At 40.5% G+C, this 19157-nt stretch overlaps 1 pseudogene; it reads right to left on the bottom strand.

The window, feature by feature from the left end:
• LOC132501384 (geranylgeranyl transferase type-2 subunit beta-like) overlaps positions 1-18738 on the bottom strand; it is a 36052-nt pseudogene extending 17314 nt beyond the window's left edge.
• Positions 18739-19157: the final 419 nt, after the last annotated feature.

The following is a 19157-nucleotide window of genomic DNA, read 5'->3' as shown; positions in this document are numbered from 1 at the left end:
CATCTCCCCAGGCTGCGGCCAGGCTCTCCTCCCCAAGAACTGGATGGAGGTCTGTCTCCAACCTCAGGATGTTTGGCAGGGACCCTGATTCTCTCTGATGGGCCCAGCAGCCTTCTCTCCAAGAAGTTTGGATGTTGCTTCCTCTACCATGAGCTGAATCCAAAATGCCATATCTAGCATGAAGTCAAGAATTCCTCCAACACAGAGGCTCCTGTGGCTGAGGCCACCTCCAGGTCAGCTTCCAAGGGTGATGTCAATATCCCAGATTTAATGTGATGGAAAATGTTGGTCACCCCCACGGGTAGTCTCAGTAATGGCCTCCCAAAGATGTCTATGTCCTAATTCCTGGAAACTGTGGATATGTTACCTTACACAGAAAAAGAGCTTTTGCTGGTGTGATTAAATTAAGGATCTGAGGATGAGGAGATCATCCTGGGTTATCCCAGGTGGACCCAATGTAATCACATGGGTCTTTATACGAGGAAGTCAGGAGGGTCAGAGTCAGAGAAGGTGGTGTGATGACAGAGGCACAGGTCAGAGAGAAAGAGAAATTTTGAAGATGCTAAACTGTTGGCTTTGATGATGAAAGGAAGGGACCACAAACCAAGGAATGGAGGCACCTCTAGAAGTTGGAAAAGGCAAGGAATTGATTCTCCCCTAGATCCTCTGGAAGGAACCACTCCTGCCTACACCTTAACTTTAGCCTAATAAGACTGACTTGGACTTCTGACTCCCAGAACTGCAAGATAATAACTCTGTGTTGTTTTAGGCCACTAAATTTGTGGTCATTTGTTTTGGCATCAATAGGAAACTAACACAGCCTCTGCTGGCTCTCCTTGTTCCAACCCTAATAATTCTGGCCTGTGTTCATCTCTCTCCAGGCCCTTTGTGAGGTCCCAGCAGGCTTAGGCTGAGATTGGTTAAAAGCTGCCTGGGGGCTTCCCTGCTGGTCCAGTGGTTAAGACTCTGCCCTTCCACTGCAGGGGACACAGGTTTGATCCCTGGTCCTTGGTCGGGGAACTAAGATCCCACCTGCTGCACAGCAAAAAAAAAAAAAACCCAAAACCAAAAAAATCTGCCTGGTCCGATACAGTAACCACTAGTCTCATGTGGCTCTTTATATTTAAATTTCACTTAATTAAAATAAAATAAGACATTCAGTTCCTCAGTTATACTAGCTACATTTTAAAGTGTTCAATAATAGCATGTGGCTAGTGGCTACTGGATAGTGAAGACACAGAATAATTCCTTCACCACAGCAAGTTCTACGGGACAGTGCTGATTACAATGGTGCCCTGTGCGCCACTAGTTTTTCATAAGCCACGGAACCCTTTAACCAATCTGGTTTTATCTTTCTCCCAGTGGGCTATGGGGTAAATGGTGTAAGTTTCCTGGGGGACATTCCAGGCTGGGGAAACAGGTCTTAGAAGTGGCTGAAGTGAGCACACCTGGGTGAGTGCACCTCATGAAATGCTCAAGCCCACCCACCTACCCCCCACTGCTGGGGGGTGGGGTCTTGAACAGAGCTGAGGAGGTCCCTCCAGGGCAACTCTTAGTGCTGGGTCTTGGCCAGGGGCCTGCCACCTGCCTCCAGGGACCCCATCTGGTTTTTTGAATTGCTTAGGAAATCTGTCCTCATTGTTAAGATGATAAAAACATTCTTCGCTATTTCCTTCTAATAAGCTCAGAGTTTTTACTTTAAAACTTTTTAAAATTCATCTGAAATTTATTTTTGTGTATGATATCAGATAGTGATCTCTAAGTGATTTTCCCCCTTGGAGAGCAAATATCTTATTCTTTCCCCACAATTTGAAATGCCACTTTGGTGGTGTAATAAATTCCCACGGATAAACAGACATTTTTCTACTTATCTACCCCTGCGTGACTAGCATCCCACTTTACCTGCAAAAGCTTTGCAGTTTATTTTGTCACCTAACAGGGCAATTCCCTCTCATTGTCCTTGTTCTTCAATATTTTATTTGTTCTTGTCATTTCCTCTTCCTGATGCACTTCAGAGTCAGTTTGCCAAGTTTCACCTAAATATCCAGTGGATATTTTTTTAGCATCATTTTGGATTTAGACTCATGAGCTCATTGACATCTTAAAAGCACTGAGCCTCTCAATTTAAGAACAAGATTTGCTGTTCATTTATTTAGGTGTTTCTTTTGGAACTTCTTGAAGGTTTTGTATGTGTCTTCATTTCACTGGAAGTCAACTTACAATGCAATAATAAGGTGTTTCTTGTTGCTAATGTGAAAGGGTTTTTTCCCCCATGGGTTTTTTAACTACTTATTTTTTAGTATGTAGGAACTGCTGATTTTTGTGTATGGCTCACTTACTGAACCCTTTTTCAATTTTAATAGTGTTTCTGTTGATTCTCTGGGATTTTCTAGATAGATTATCATCCCCTCTACAAACCAAGGCAGTTTTCCTACTTTTGTCCCTGCAATCTTTATCTCTCACTTCTTTTTCTTGGCTTGACTTATAGGAATATCCAGGGTGCTGTTGAATAGGAGTGGTGACAGCTAGCGTTCCTGTATCTTCCTGGCTTTCTAGTTGGAATATTTCTATTATCTCACCACTAAGTGTAATGTTGATTGAAGAAAATTTCTTTCTTTTCCTAATTTGCTCAGAAAGAGATGTTGAATTTAACCAGGAGAAAAGGGAACCCTCTTACACTGTTGGTGGGAATGTAAATTGATATAGCCACTAAGGAGAACAGTATGGAGGTTCCTTAAAAAACTAAAAATAGAACAACCATATAACCCAGCAATACTACTACTGGGCATATACCCGGAGATACATGCACCCCAATGTTCATTGCGGTACTGTTTACAATAACCAGGACATGGAAGCAACCTAAATGTCCATCAACAGTGGAGTGGTTAAAGAAGATGTGGTACATATATACAATGGAATATTACTCAGCCATAAAAAGGAATGAAACTGTGTTATTTGCAGAGATGTGGATAGACCTAGAGACTGTCATACAGAGTGAAGTAAGTCAGAAAGAGAAAAACAAATATCGTATATTAACATATATATGTGGAATCTAGAAAAACAGTACAAATGAACTTATTTGCAGGGCAGGAATAAGATGTAGACGTAGAGGACAAACATATGGGCACCAAGGGGGAAAGGGGGGTTGGATGAATTGGGAGATTGGGATTGACATATATACACTACTATGTATAAAATAGGTAACTAATGAGAACCTACTGTATAGCACAGGGAACTCTACTCGGTGCTCTGTGGTGACCTAAATGGGAAAGAAGTCCAAAAAAGAGGGTATATATGTATACATATGGCTGATTCACTTTGTTGTACAGAGGAAACTGACATAGCAGTGTAAAGCAACTATACTCCAATAAAAAGAAAAGAAATTTAACCAAAATATTATTTTACATTTGAGATGATTACATGTTTTTTCTTCTTTAAACTGTAAATGTTGAATTACAATAACAGATTTCCTAATATCAAACTAGCCTTATATTTCTGGAATAAACCCTATTTGGCCAATCACGTTAGAATTAGCCTTTAATGACACATAAACTTCTTTGAATTTTGTCCAGTCCAGTTTATCTTAGCCTTGTACAATGATTTGGGTAAGTTCCACTTTTTTCTAGCCTCCAGAACCTTTATATGTCCTAAACTTCTGGGAGAACTTTGCTGTAATTATCTGGGACAAATAGCTTTTTAAAGGTAAAGCTTTCACCAGTTTAACTTACATAGTGATTGGTCTGTTCTGTTTTCCTGCTTCTTTAAAAGTCACTTTGACTCTCGTGTTCATTGTACCATTATTCTCAGTAGCCAAAATATAGAAACAACTCAAGTGTCTACCAACAAATGAATGGATAAACGAAATGTGGTCTATACATACAATGGGATATTATTCACCCATGAAAAGGAATACGTTTGTGATATATGCTGCAACATGGATGAACTTGAAAATATGCTATGTGAAATAAGGCAGTGACAAAAAGACAAATATTGAATGATTCTATTTATATGAAATATCTAGATAGGCAAATTCATAGAGACAGAAAGTATAGTAGAGGTTCCCAGTGGCTGGGAGAAGAGGGGAATGGGAGATATTGTCTAATGTTTACAGTTTCTTTTTGGGGTGACAGAAAACATTTGGAAACACAGAGCAGTGACTGTTGCACAGCAGTGTGAATGTAATTAATACACTGAATTGTACACTGAAAATGATTACAATGACATATTTTATGTCATATATATTTTATCACAATAAAAAATTTTAACCCACATAAAGTGCTTTGTGTTTTAAAAAGGTTATTTTTGGTAATTTGTATTTTCCTAGAATATCTTCCATTCCTCTAGATGTTTAAATGTATTGGTGTAAATTTATAGTTTTGTCCATTTCCTTAATTTCGTTTGTTAATATGTCTTTACATTTTTGTTGTTCAGGCTTGCCCAAAGCTTGTCTTTTATACCGATTTTTTTAGCCCCCAGGAAACAGCTTTTTGTTTTATTGATGAAAATAATAGTTTTTTTTTCTTTTCAATTAATTCTTCCTATTATCTTTATAAATTTCTTTTTTAGGAGTAATTTCATTGTCTTTTTTAGCTTCCTGTTTTGGAAGCTAGTCCCTCACTGTCCTTTATTTCAAAATGACTCACAATTTTAGTTAAAAATTCTTTTTTTATCCTAGGGGTTAAACATTTTCAAAAATTTATAAGCAAATTGATTTTTTTTTTGCTACCTTTTTCTTGTTGCTTATTTCTAATTTTACTGCCTTATGGCCAGATGATGTATCCTGATTATATAATTTGAATTTTTGAACTGTATTGAGATTTTCTGTGTAGTCTAATTCATAGTGGCTTTTATGAGTGTTCTGAGGTCAACTGAAAAGAATATATGTGAATATATGTATGGATGTATTTGCAAATATATATATGTATGCGTATGTGTGATTCAGTAGTTAATTATATTATTCAAATATTCCACATACATTCAGAATTAATTTTTTTGCCTGTTTAATCTTTCAATTTGGGGGGAAAGTATTTTAAAATGCCCCCCTAAGATTTTTGATTGTCATCTCTTTGTGTATTTGCATATACATATTAAAGCTATGTTGTTAAGAGGGCAGCAGTTCACGACAGTGTGTTTTCTTGGCAGATAGTAGCTTTACCCATTACGAAATATCTTTTCTCATTCTATCTAATACTTTACTCTTAAATCCTGCTTTGTCTGATATTAATATTGCCATACTTACTCTCTTTAAGTTATTTTTTAATCTCCAGAAATTTTAATTTATATGGGTGCATGGTTTTAAAAATAACATAATTTTACAAAACATATAACAAAATGAACTTCTTGCCTCACCCCTCCCACTCTGATTTTTCTCTCCCTAGAGACAACCACTTACTACCCTTTTCATTGTTTCTTCGATTAATTGCTTCCACATTTCTAAGTAATAATCTTCCTGCTGCGATCTCTTGATCTTTCAGTTTTAGGTTTTATCCATTTCCTGTGATGGAACATTATTATTTAGTTCTCTTAAATGATTCCATTCCCCTTTCCATTCCCAAATCCTTCCCAAATAGTTATAATTTGGGGTTAGATCAGTATTCAATATTCATCATTATATTTATGAAAATATGATTCACAGCCAAGTTCTTTACTGTATTATGATTATATATCCTTTTAGGTATAACTTTCTATTTTCCCTGGAGTTAATATATCTCCTCCTTCGTGTGGTTGTTTTAAGTATCATTATTTCATCCTCAATTTTTCAGCAGAAGTTAAACCCGTGTCCACATTACACAGTCTATTCTCTGCCCTCTTGTGACGTTGGTGGGTCTCAAGGCCCGTTGAATAGATGGTGTCCTCAGACTCTCTGTATCCTCACCTCTGGCATTCCCTTGATCATTCTCCTGTGTCTTCATTCCTTAACCCCATGGTGGACCCTATCCAAAGCCTCTTAGGACAGGGTACATGAGGGTGGCCTGTCTGAACTGTCTTTATTGTACTCTTACACTTGGTTGATTGTTTGGGGGTCATGTGTAGGAATTCTAGGTTGGATGTCATTTTGCCCTCAAGATTTTGAAGACACTGCTAGTTTCTAGTCTTGCTGTTGGGATGTGTTGCCAATCCAATTCCTGCTCCTTTGTCTGTGGCCTGTTTTGTGTCCTGGAAGCTTTTAGGATATTTCCTTTGTCCCGAGTGCTCTGAAATTTCACAAGGAGTTGCCTTGGTCTGCATTTCTTTTCATCCACGGTGCTAGGCACTAGTCGGTGCTTTCCTTCTAGAAACTCATGTCTCTTAATTCTGGGATTTTTCTTGAGTTGATGACTTGATAACTTCTTCTCATTGATTTTCTCCCTGGAACTCCAATTTCTCAGGATTATGAGCCTGTTAGACAGATGCACTGATCCTCTGTATTTTTAAATCCATTTTCACTCTTTCTTATGCTCTTCATTTCTTACTTTTTGGGAAACTTTCTCAAATTTAACTTCTTATCCTTTCATTGAATTTGTCATATGTGCTATTGTTTTTTATTTCCAAAGCAACTTTTGAATGTTCCTTTGTTTGTAGCCTACTGGTCTCTTTTTTTCATAGATACAATTATCTACAAATTCTACTGCTCTGAAAATATTCCTTTGTTTGGCTTTCTAAGTTTCTTATACTTCTGCATTGTTTCTGTCTCCCCCAAATTTCCTTTTTCTCTTTTGTTGAGTTTTTGTTTTGTTTTCTGCCGTTGTGTGGAAGCTTTCTTCAAATATCTGGTGGTCCTGAGACGATTTTTCAAGGTCAAGAGGGAGTCACTTAAAAGCTTATTGGAAACTCTCTGAGTGGGTGTGGCTTGTTTCCTAGTGGGTCCACTTTAAGGACATCTGGCTGGGCAGTGTAGCTAGAGAACCCTAACCACCAATATTTGAAGGTCTTTTCCGCTTAGGTTAATCTCCTGGGAGAGATTATCTCTAATGCCCGGGAGTAAAAGTTCAGACTACCAGCATTCTTGGATCCAAATGGAGGAGGGAAACTAGGGGTTTTACACTTTATACTATGTGGCATTTCCTTTACCCCTGCTGTGTTCAGTATGGTCCCTCATTCTTCACCTAAGCCCTAAGTCAGTGTCACTCTAGTTCATTATCTTTCTAGTGTTCTGTAGAAGTGGGGAGGATGGTTGGAGATCTAAGTACATCCTACATGGACTTCAGTCAATAATCCCATCTTTAGCTGCACATAGACCCCAACGACCATGCTCAGTGATACCTCCTACTCGTGAGACTTTCTGATAGTTTGTGGCACAAAGCTGCCTACTTCTGGGTTTCCCATGGCCCAACAGGCATTAGCTTTTTCTGTTTTGTTTTGTTTTTTCAATCATTTACTAATTGGTTGTCTAACTGCTTTCCTTTTCCAAGACGTTATTGCATCTCTTGGTCCTTATTGGTCTATTCCTATATAAGACCATTCCTCTTATGGCATCTTCAGTGGGTTTTCAGATGGGAGTGGGAGCACCTTCAATCTATCATACTTAACTCAGTGCTCCCTATTTATTTTCATTAGTATTTGCTTGCTCTATCTTTGCTTGTTTCTGTATTTTCAAACTTTAAACCTGTCATTCTGTTTCAGGTGTCTCTTACAGTAACAAGATCTGACATTTATTGATACTATTTGCTAGGCACTTTACATGTACTGTACCTGTACATGTATGGTCTTATTTATGACTCATGACAACACTCTGAAGTAAGTACTACATACTACTCTTATTCTCACTTTATGTGCACCTAGTAAACAGTGGTGTACTCAAGATGGAAACCCAGAGCTTGTACCACTGTACTAATCAGTATTGTAACAGTAATGGCACCTGGATTTCTTTTTTAATACATGAGAGTCTTTGTCCTTTAATAGGGGAATTTCAACCCATCACATTTATTGGGCTAAATGATATGTATGAGTGTATTCTTACTATCTGTGGTAAATTATGTCATTACTAGTAATTATTCTCTCTCTTTTCCATCTGAGAGATGATTATACTTCAGTAAGCCCTCTGATGTTGGGTTTATATATGTCTTTGTTTTAGTCAACTGAATGTAGGTGTGACTCTCCTTTCCCCTCTGCCTTGAACACAGGCGTATCTCAGATAAGGATGCTCCTTCGTTCCCAGAGTAAGAAAACAAAGGAAGAGACCCATAGCCTGAAGCGGAGCCATAGCCAACCCATGGGTACCATGCAATGTGAGCTGGAAATAAATGTTTACTGTCATAAGATACTGAACTTTTTGAATTATTTAATATGGCATCTCATCTTCTAATTTCTATAAAAACTTGCTTTATTTTGCTGAAGTACACTCTTGAATAGTATCCTTCTAAGAGGTCCTATGGAATATAAACTTTCTTAATCTTTGAATGTCTAAAAGTGTCTTTGTTTTGACCTCCCACTTGAATGTTAATTTGGCTGGGTATAAAATTTGAAGTTTGAAGTAATTCTCACTTGGAATTTTGTAGTTATTTTTTTCTTTTTTCCCCTTTCATGTCTATTGTTTCTAATGCCAACCTGAATATCATTCCTTTCTGGATAACCTGTTTTTGTCTTCTGGAAGTTTTAGGAATTTCTCTTTATCCTTGCAGCTTTAACATTTTAAGATGACATTTCTGGATCATTTTTCCTTTCTTTCTTGCTCAACACACAGTGGACTCTTGAATCTGAAAATTCATATTGTCCATCAGTTCTGGGAAATTTTCTTCAATTATTTATTTGAATATTTCTTCCCTTCTTTTGTCTCTCTTACTTAAGAATTCCTGTAGGAAAAAATGTTCAATTCTCTCTCTTCCATGTCTTGTATTTTCTTTCTCATAATTGATAATTATCATTACTTCAGCACTATATTGAGGGAGAATTTCTTGGGTTGATCAGACACTTTCAGCTGAATCCATGCTTCTGTTTAGCCCATTTAAGTTTTTAGTTCATAAATCATTAATAAGTGTTAGAGCCAGGATTCAAATTCAGAGCCTGTGCTATTAATTACTACAGTATTAGTAAATGGTATAAAGACCTTTTTATTTAGCACAAATAGAGTTTTTGTCCTTTAATAAAGAAAATTTAACCCACCTACCTTTATTGGAATAATTGATATTTATGAATGTACTTTTACCATCTTGATTTAAGGACATGAAAACCTTTAAAATTTCTCTGAGGATATCATTTATAAAGATTTTTTTCCCTTTCCTCTATTGAGGCTGTTTACTCAGGGTTTTAATTTTTTTTTTCCAATGGGATGATTTTGATGCATTTCTTTGCTCAGGGTTGTTTTTCCACAAAAAAAAAAATACTAGAGTGTTCATATTTGAGATTACCTCTTCATCTGTCATTTTTAAAAAATTTATTTACTTTATTTATTTTATTTTTGGCTGTGTTAGGTCTTTGTTGCTGTGTGCAGGCTTTCTCTAGTTGTGGCGAGCAGGGGCTACTCTCTGTTGTGGTGCGTGGGCTTCTCATTGTGGTGGCTTCTCTTGTTGTGGAGAACGGGCTCTAGGTGCACGGGCTTCAGAAGTTGTGGATCGCGGGATCTAGAGCGCAGGCTCAGTAGTTGTAGTGCATGGGCTTAGCTGCTCTGTGGCATGTGGGATCTTCCTGGGCCAGGGCTCGAATCCGTGTCCCCTGCATTGGCAGGCAGATTCTTAACCACTGCACCACCAGGGAAGCCCTCATTGAATGTTTTGATTAGGATAGTCTGCCTCCTTTTGATTGCAGAGAAGGATCAGGATTTGGGATTCACTGGGTGTGGGAAGCTTGTCTTCTGGGTCCTCCCTCCCTCCTATAGTTTGCTAATTCTCTGAAGCCTTAGCCCCATTACCTATTCTGTGGGTCTCCTGTGCCAGATTTCCCACTTAGGAGAAGTACTCTTGTACTTTGGAAACAAATACTGAGTCAGCATTTTCCATGTCTTTCTTCTGTCCTCCAATGTCCCTGTGAGAATATGGAGGTCCATCAGAGTCCACCTATATCTTTCCTTAAGTAACTCCAACATAATAAACATTTCTCTTTTGAAAACGGTTCTAAGGGCTTTAACCTGGGGACACATGGTACACTGGATGTGCACAGTGAAAGAAGGGGAAGAGAAAGGACTGCTCCAATTAAACTTAACAAATTGCCCTGCCAATTGCTGGAGAGTCCAGGCCTGTTCATTGTAATCATTTATGCTGAGTGTGGAGAAATTTCAGAATTGCTTTTGTGGCCCTGAAATTTAAACAAGATTTTCCTGTTCTTGTTTTACCACCAGTGCAGTCTTATTCATTCTTTGTCTCTAGGAATTCCTAAAATTTTTGGACTACGGAAATTTCTTTTTTTTTTTTTTTTTTTTTTTTTGCGGTATGCGGGCCTCTCACTGTTGTGGCCTCTCCCGTTGCGGAGCACAGGCTCCGGACGCGCAGGCTCAGCGGCCATGGCTCACGGGCCCAGCCGCTCCGCGGCATATGGGATCCTCCCAGACCGGGGCACGAACCCGTATCCCCTGCATCGGCAGGCGGACTCCCAACCACTTGCGCCACCAGGGAGGCCCCGGAAATTTCTTTCTTGTGTTTTTTTTTGTTGTTCTATTTTAGTTATTTCTTTAATGGAGAGAGGGATAAAACATGTCTTCTGTTCTTCTGTTGGCCAACTTGATTCAGTACTCTCCACTTCATTTTAAAAACACATTCTTTGTCTCCAAAACAAAGTAAGTAGGGAATGGGAAAGAGGGTACATTTGTGGGTAAATTGCCTCCTCATGGCCACTCCCAACAGGCTTAACTGAGGGCCCTTTTTCATCAGCCTCATAGCCCACACCCAGTGGAGACTCTTGTGCTTGGTCAAACCAGTTAACTAGCTTTCTGATCACTTGGCAAATGCTCCCTTTTTGTTTGAACTTTTCACTCGTTCTCCTCTGTCCACCTGCCTCTCACTCAACTTGAACACCAGAGTTGTCAAGTAGCTTACTTTCTCCTGTATAGAAAATCATCCAAGACACTAATTTGCATGAAAATGTTAGGAATTTAATATATTTTCCCTGCCAGTAATATGTGTACTTTAAAACTGATGAAAGAAGGAAAGCAATGCTCACCCTAAGGGGTTGGTTGCTATGGACTGAATGTTTGTGTCCCTGAAAAATTCACATGTTGAAATCCTAACGCCAGAGTGATGGTTTGGGGGGTCAATACCTTTGGAAGGTCACTAGGTCACAAAGGTGGAGCCTCGTGGATAGGGTGAGCGCCCTAATAAAAGGACATGAGAGCCCTTGCTTCTGCTCTCTCTGCTCTTTCTGCCTTGGGGACACAGTAAGTCAGCAGTTTGCAACCTGGGAAGAGGCCCTCATCAGAACCTTGATCTGACTTCCAGCCTCCAGCACTGTAAGAAATAAATTTCTGCTGCTTATAAGCTATCCAACCTATGGTATTCGGTTATCGCAGCAGAGGTAAGACAGGGATAAAGAAGTAATAGTGGCACTAGAGATCATCAGTGTACAATTTCGAGGCCACTGCCCCTTTGCCTGTTCATAAAGGTAGCCCTGCCTTCTAGAAATGGGATCCGCCTCTGTGTTAGCCATACTTTATTACTTGCCCCGCCCTCCAGCCCCACTGCCCTGTCAGAATCAGAGGCAGTGTCAGGGGTCAACACGCTCTTTTCCCCTCCTGGGTGCCACCACAGTTACTTCAGAGGCACCAAACCCAAGGAGCATCCAAGTCCCTGCAGAGCTGCAGCTACATCTCACTTCTTTTATCAACTGTCTCTTGCACTTTAATACTGTGTAAGGGAAGTAGGTGTTTGGTAAAGTTTGGATCATGTGGGGTGTGTGTGTGTGTGTGTGTGTGTGTGTGTTTGTGCATGTGTGTGTGTGTGTGTAACATATTAAATACATGTGAAATGAGCAGGCAAATCTGGGAATACTCTCCAAGGTTTTCTTTTTCTTCGTCTTGAGTGAATTTAAGTGCACGTCACACACAATGATCCCTGACATTCCAAAATGGCGCACAGAATCACATTTGGGGTTGAGCTTGTTTGCCTTTGTTTGGACCAACAAACTGGGCATTGTCTTTGCAAAGGCGGTCAGAGCTCTAAATAGCTGTCAAGAATGTGTAACCAGACATGTAATTACCCAAAGTGCCCCTCTTTCAGACAGCATTGTAACTGAGTGCATTCCCCTCATTTCTCATGTTTGTCAGGCTTTTTGGCTTCTCGAGATTGAAAGCCCAAAGATCCAGAACCATCTGTATCTAGGACAGCACCTATTATGTGGCTGGAATTCAGCAAATGTTGATAATTACGTGCACAGCCAAGTTCAATGCTTCCTTAAGATAATGCCAAGTATTTCACCCGTCAACTGACAGAATCGCTGACATTGAGCCTTTCTTCTTGAGGAGAGGCAGCCTGACACAGCAGAGCAGGACAAGCCAGGCGTGGTCCAGGTGCCTCTGCAGAGAGAGGTATGATTTGTTTTTTTAATTTTTATTTTTTATTGAAGTATAGTTGATTTACAATATTTTGGGTATACAGCAAAGGAATTCAGTTATATGTATATATTATATGCTTTTTCATATTCTTTTCCATTTTGGTTTATTACAGGATATTGAATATAGTCCCCTGTGCTATACAGTAGGACCTTGTTGTTTATTCATCCTATATATAATATCTTGCATCTGCTAACCCTAAACTCCCAGTCCAGGAAATGATGATTTTCATTGACGATTTAAGTTGAAACATTTGATTGGTTTAATGATTTTGACACAATCACTGTCCAGAGTTTTGGCCCTTGCATTTGCTTTTCTGCTATCCCTGTGGCCTAGAGCAGCATGCACCGGTGGGGGGAAGAGCGGCCAGGCTTTGGAACCAGGCATGACTGGGTTTAAACCTGGGCTCTGCCACTTAGCAGCTCTGTGACCTCAGGCAAATTACCTAACTTTTCAGAACATCAGTTTCCTCATCTGCATATATCTATATATTAATACATTCTTTTTCAGATTATTTTCCATTATAGGTTATTACAAGATATTGAATATAGTTACCTGTGCTATACAGTAGGTCCTTGTTGTTTATCTATTTTATATACATACAGTAGTACGTGTATGTTAATCCCAAACTCCTAATTTATCCCTCCCCCGCCCCTTTCCCCTTTGGTAGCCATAAGTTTGTTTTCTGTGTCTGTGAGTCTACTTCTATTTTGTAAATAAGTTCATTTGTATCAGTTTTTAAGACTCCACATCTTAGTGATATCATATGATATTTGCCTTTCTCTGTCTGACTCACAGAGAGGTGTGATCTAAGTAAGTCACGTACCTCACCTAAATCTGACCATCGGTCTCCGCAAAATGTCAATGGTCATAAAGCTGCATGGGCAGCTGCAGCTTCCAGGGCTGCAATGAGGATCAGTGGAGACAGTGGGCAGGAAAACCCCTTGTAAATTAGTAAGCGTCTCGCCATCTTCACTCACTGAGGAGCAGCCGTCCCAGGCTTCTCAGGGACCACTGAACTCACAGCCGTGAGCTGGGTGGGCAGTGCAGAGCCCTGGTGTAACACCCTTTGTTCCAGCTCTTCTCCACTGGACCAAGGGTCCTTATTGGACCCCACTGGGAGACATCACGTGGCTGCCCATAAGGTATTGAGAAGTGATGGATGATCTACATTCCCCATGGTGTTATGGAGTCCAAACTCGTTCAGCTCACCACATGAGAGTCCGATAAATTGGGAGACAGAGGTGCTGGGACAAGGAAAAAAGACTTTAGTTGGAACGGCTGGAGTCTGAGACGGTGGAGGACTAATGTCCTAGAGAACCATCTTACCTGAGTTAGAATTCAGGCTTCTTTTATATTAAAAGGGGAGGGTGTGTGATTGGTTGTCGCAGACTTCTTGGTGCTGGAATCCTTTGTTCTTGCAGTCATCCACGTGGGTCAGGTGATGATATTCCTGTAAACCTCCAACAAAAAAACGTTATTCTCTGTTCTGCAGCTTTTTAATCTCTATATGAATGGAAAAGTGTCATACCCGGAAAGTTCAGAGCCTTGAGAATGGGCTCTCCTATATATTTCAGGCTATAGGCAACATTCTGAACTTGAAGCAAAAGCAATAGAATACAAAGGTTAAGGTAAAAGAAACAGATCTAATAGGAACACGGATTTGTTCTTCCCTGTTACAATGATATCTCCCTGGAGATATTTCTGAAGGTGCAATCATGGCCAAATGACTTCATGCCTCTAGGTCTTGGTTTTCTCGCCTGTGAAATTAGGAAAACGGGAGGGCTGGCTACATGGGGTTGCGAGAGGGTTAAATGAAATAAGTCAGGGAAAGTGCTGAGCAGAGTGCCGGGCCCAACACCCAACAAGGAGGGTGGCACATGGGAACGTGGCAGTGCTGGGAGAGCCACCCTCGTCCCAGTAGCACACAGGTAGTTTGTCAGTTTAACTGTGGTCCTTCTTGCAGAGCAGAGAAGAAGGGTTAGGAGTGGAAGAGGCTGAGGACCCGGGAGATCCTGAGCTGGTGGTAGACCCCGAGCTGATCCTGGCCCCATAGTCCTGTGCACAGAGTGTGAAGAACTGATATTCTTTGTATCCCAACGGAATTCCTTTGAGGAAAACTGCCCCACGTTAACTTTTCTGGACATACCACGTTCAGAGTAGCCAAACACCAGCTGCTGGGAGAACAAGTCCTAATTTCCTGATGTGTATAGTGAAGTTACATTGTACTGACATAGTTTTGTATTTAATTTCCTTAGTGTTTTAGACACAAAGCATTCACCACAAGAAAATAGAAATAAAAGGGAATAACTGCACAATGGGATACACGTGCTGATCTGAAGATGTCACTGAGAGTCTCATAAATACTCTATATAAATGCGTGTGTGTAACAAGTGAAATAAATATTTTTGCTTCCTAAGGCGTGCATCAGCAGTGTAATTGTCTTTAGAAAATATAAAGTGGTGCTTGCTTTATCCATGCCACACTATAGTCCCTTATTTATATTTTTATGTCAAGCAATTCTGCCAAACTTAGCAAAAGACAGCATTCTTTCAAAAAATTAAATAAGCATGGTTAAATTTCTATTTAAAACAATGAACATATTTCCAGCCACGCTGGGGGTAAAAGTCCCAAAGAATAGTTCAAAGCCAGTAAGACAATATTTTAAAACATTTAGCTAATTCCTAAATATCCCCACCAAACCAGAGATTACTGAATGCTGAAAAAATAGTCTTCCTGTCTTTAGAACAAGCAAAATTAATTTCTATTTGGACCTATTTCTACTTTAGTTTTCTTCCTTCCTTTTCCCATATCATCTGTTATATATTTGTAAGAAGGTCTAAGAAGTTTTTTTTTTACAAATCTAACATAAAGGTAATTCTTTTATTTTTTAAAATAAATTTTATTTATTTATTTATTTGGCTGTGTCGGGTCTTCGTTTCTGTGCGAGGGCTTTCTCTAGTTGCAGGGAGCAGGGGCCACTCTTCATCGCGGTGCGCGGGCCTCTCACTGTCGCTGCCTCTCCTGTTGCGGAGCACAGGCTCCAGATGCGCAGGCTCAGTAGTTGTGGCTCACGGGCCCAGTTGCTCCGCGGCATGTGGGATCTTCCCAGACCAGGGCTCGAACCCGTGTCCCCTGCATTGGCAGGCAGATTCTCAACCACTGCGCCACCAGGGAAGCCCAAAAGGTAATTCTTTATAGTGATTTGAAGACTGAAGTCATTGATTATAAAGTCAGTTTGAAAATTACAGTGTAGATGAAAGCAACTTGTTAGAAAACAGTTTTGTGTGATTTTTTTTTAATTTTGATAGATCAGCACAGTGCTATGAACTCAGTATGTGCCTAATAAGTACGTGTTAGAAAATGAGAGGGGTGACAAGAGAGAAGGTGAGGAAGTCTTAGCAAAAACTATCAAAGTGGGGGCTTCTCTGGTGGCGCAGTGGTTGAGAGTCTGCCTGCCGATGCAGGGGACACGGGTTCGTGCCCCGGTCTGGGAAGATTCCACATGCCGCGGAGCGGCTGGGCTCGTGAGCCATGGCCGCTGAGCCTGCGCGTCCGGAGCCTGTGCTCCTCAGCAGGAGAGGCCGCAAAAGTGAGAGGCCTGCATACCGCAAAAAAAAAAAAAAAAAAAACTATCAAAGTGACCATGTTCCTACACTCACCCATGTGCTAAAATGTGGAAACTGTTACATCAGAATGAGGAAGAATAACAGTCTTCAACTTCTGTAAAAACATCAAAGTTGTTAAATTACTGTTATAGATTGAATTGTGCCCCCCTCACCAAAAAAATGGTATATTGAATTCCTAACCCCTAGTATCTCAGAATATGCCCTTATTTGGCAATAAAGTCATTGCAGGTGTTATTAGTTAAGTATAGACAGCGTGGAGTAGGCTGGGCCCTTAATCCAGTACGACTGGGGTTCTTATAAGAAGACTTGACACACAAGGAGAAAGCCCTGGGACTGGAACTAAGCAGCTGTCAGCCAAGGACCACTGAAGATGGGCAGCCACCATTAATTACCTAGAGGAGGCAAGGAAGGCTCGACTCCCCTCCAGGTTTCAGAGGAAGTGTGGCCTGCCAGCACCTGATTTCAGACTTCTGGCCTCCAGAACTGTGGGACGGTACACTTCTGTTGTCTTAAGCCACCCAGATTGTGGTACTTTGTTAGGTCAGTCTTAGGAAACTAATGCAATTAGTTTTACTTATTTAAATAGTAGTTTCTTTTATTTATTTAAAATTTCATTTTATTTTAAAATTTAAGTTTATATTCTTTTTAAAAAAATTTATTGAAGTATAGTTGACTTATAATGTTGTATTAATTTCTTCTGTACAGCAAAGTGACTCAGTTATATATACATTTATATTTTTTCTTTTTCATATTCTTTTCCATTATGGTTTGTCACAGGATATTGAATAGAGTTCCCTGTGCTCTACAGTAGGGTCTTGTTGTTTATGCATCCTATATATAATAGTTTGCTTCTGTTTATATTCTTTGTCATAAAATATCACATGCTCATAGAAGAAATCTGTACAATCACATGTCCTGAAAGAAGGAAAATAAAAAATCACTCACAGTTTCCATCCATGGAAAACTACTAAAATTTGATGTATTTCTTCCCAATTTTTCTTATGCATAGTTTTAAATTTTTATGCAGCTATGACTATAATCACACACCAGTTTTGTGTAGTGATATTTCCAATTAACATGACAACATACATCTCTACGTTACTACAAACTTTTTGTAAGTATCCTTTAAGTTTTTCGATATAAACAATGTTCTCAGATTCTTGTTGGGCAACTCTACTATCTTCACCATTTCGGTCAGTCTTTTGGTGTTCATGAATGAAAAATGGTTTTGATTATCTCATCAATTCTCTCTAAAGTGTGCTGCGTGAGAGACAGGAAGTAGGTTATTTCATAAAAAAACAGGTCATCAAATAGACCCTAAAAGGCCGTGGTCACACTCACATAGTCGGGAACGGGGACACAGCTGTTCCTCACATCTGTGTATGAGATCTTGTTTGAGAGTGAAGCTTGTGCTACTTAATGAACGAGCAGTTCGTGAATACTTGGTCCCATGACATCAGGCTGGGCGTTCTAACCACTGTGACAGTGGAGATTCCAGTAGAACACATCCAGGGCCTAGGTTCCTAATTTCTCCTCCTGTATCTTCTCTACTGCTCTGCTCAGGTCATGGCAATGATTTAAAAAGTGCCTCAAGTGCTTAGTTTTGAACTCAGCACAACTAGATCTCCTAGACACCTGCCATGAGATCGTGGAAATCTTGGTGCTAAGTATACTTTACCTTGTGATTTGCAAGCTTTTCTCAGCAGTGAAAATCTTGCCTTAATAAACTATTACTCGTATTCCCAATGTCTAAAACATATAAAAGCAAAACTGGGGTGGTGGAAGGAGGAAGGGCCGGGCAGTGCGAGCTCGGGGTCCCCTTACGAACTCCTCCACCTCCCTTGGGACATCCAGGGAGACCCTGGGAACACAGTTTGCAGAACAGAACACATACTCCAGCTCTTTATCCACTCTGCGTGGAATGGCCACGCAGAAAGGGACTTTCTTAAGGTCCAAGGTATGTAAAGAATTACTAGTTAGCAAACATTGCTTTTCAGTTTTTCCGAGGCTACTGGTTCCCTCTTCTGAGTGACTGCCTCATTCCCAGTTCCTGGAAATTTCAAAAGCAGGTGTATGTTGAGTCCATACCCAGATCACTCCCTTTACAATTCCTCTTGCCAGTTACTGGCATCCCACATCCTCTGCATTTTCTCCTCTCTGTAGAGCTAAAAAGCTAAGCTGTGATTTTAAAGGCCATTTTTGTGTAGCACTTCTCCGTGAGTACTGTTTGAATGCTGAATACATTTTTTACAAGCAAGGCGGCTAATAATAATAAGTTCTAAAGCAATAAAAGATGCAATTCTAGGGGCTTCCCTGGTGGTGCAGTGGTTGAGAGTCCGCCTGCTGATGCAGGGGACACGGGTTCGTGCCCCGGTCTGGGAAGATCCCATATGCCGCGGAGCGGCTGGGCCTGTGAGCCATGGCCGCTGGGCCTGTGCGTCCGGTGCCTGTGCTCCGCAACGGGAGAGGCCACAACAGTGAGAGGCCTGCGTAGCGCAAAAAAAAAAAAAAAAAAAAAAAAAATGTTGACAGAAACCCTTACTGTGATCACAGGTACACATAAAGTAAGGTCAGTCTGCATTGGCTCATTTCCCTACCATCTAGGTACATCCGGCCCAGCTGCCCATTGAACCCTGCTCTCTGGCGCATCTCCATCCCTCGTTCCTTTTTTCGTTTTGTTTTGGGGGTCTTTTTTGGCCGCACCCTGTGGCATGCAGGATCGACCAGGGATTGAACCTGTGTCCCCCTGCATTGAGAGCACGGAGTCCTAAACACTGGACCGCCAGGGAAGTCCCATCCCATGTTTCTTTTTCCCTTTTCGTTCACTTGTGCTTCCCGGGACCATCTCCCAAATAAACTACCAGCACCCAAACCTTTGTCTCCAGATCTGCTTTTGGGAGAGATCTGAGCTCACACAACTTCCTCATCACAGCAGTGGCAACTGCACGGCCCCAGTAGCTGGGGTACGATGTCTGTCTCGCCTCTGGTCTGCTTCATCTTCTTCTTCTTCTTCTTTTTTTAAATTAATTAATTTTATTTATTTATTTTTGGCTGTGCTGGGTCTTCGTTGCTGT

Source organism: Mesoplodon densirostris, chromosome 14, assembly GCF_025265405.1.
Source record: "Mesoplodon densirostris isolate mMesDen1 chromosome 14, mMesDen1 primary haplotype, whole genome shotgun sequence".
NCBI classification, from domain to species: Eukaryota; Metazoa; Chordata; class Mammalia; order Artiodactyla; family Ziphiidae; genus Mesoplodon; species Mesoplodon densirostris.
Note: the sequence above shows the minus strand (reverse complement) of the source record. Positions and strands in the feature narration are given on the sequence as shown.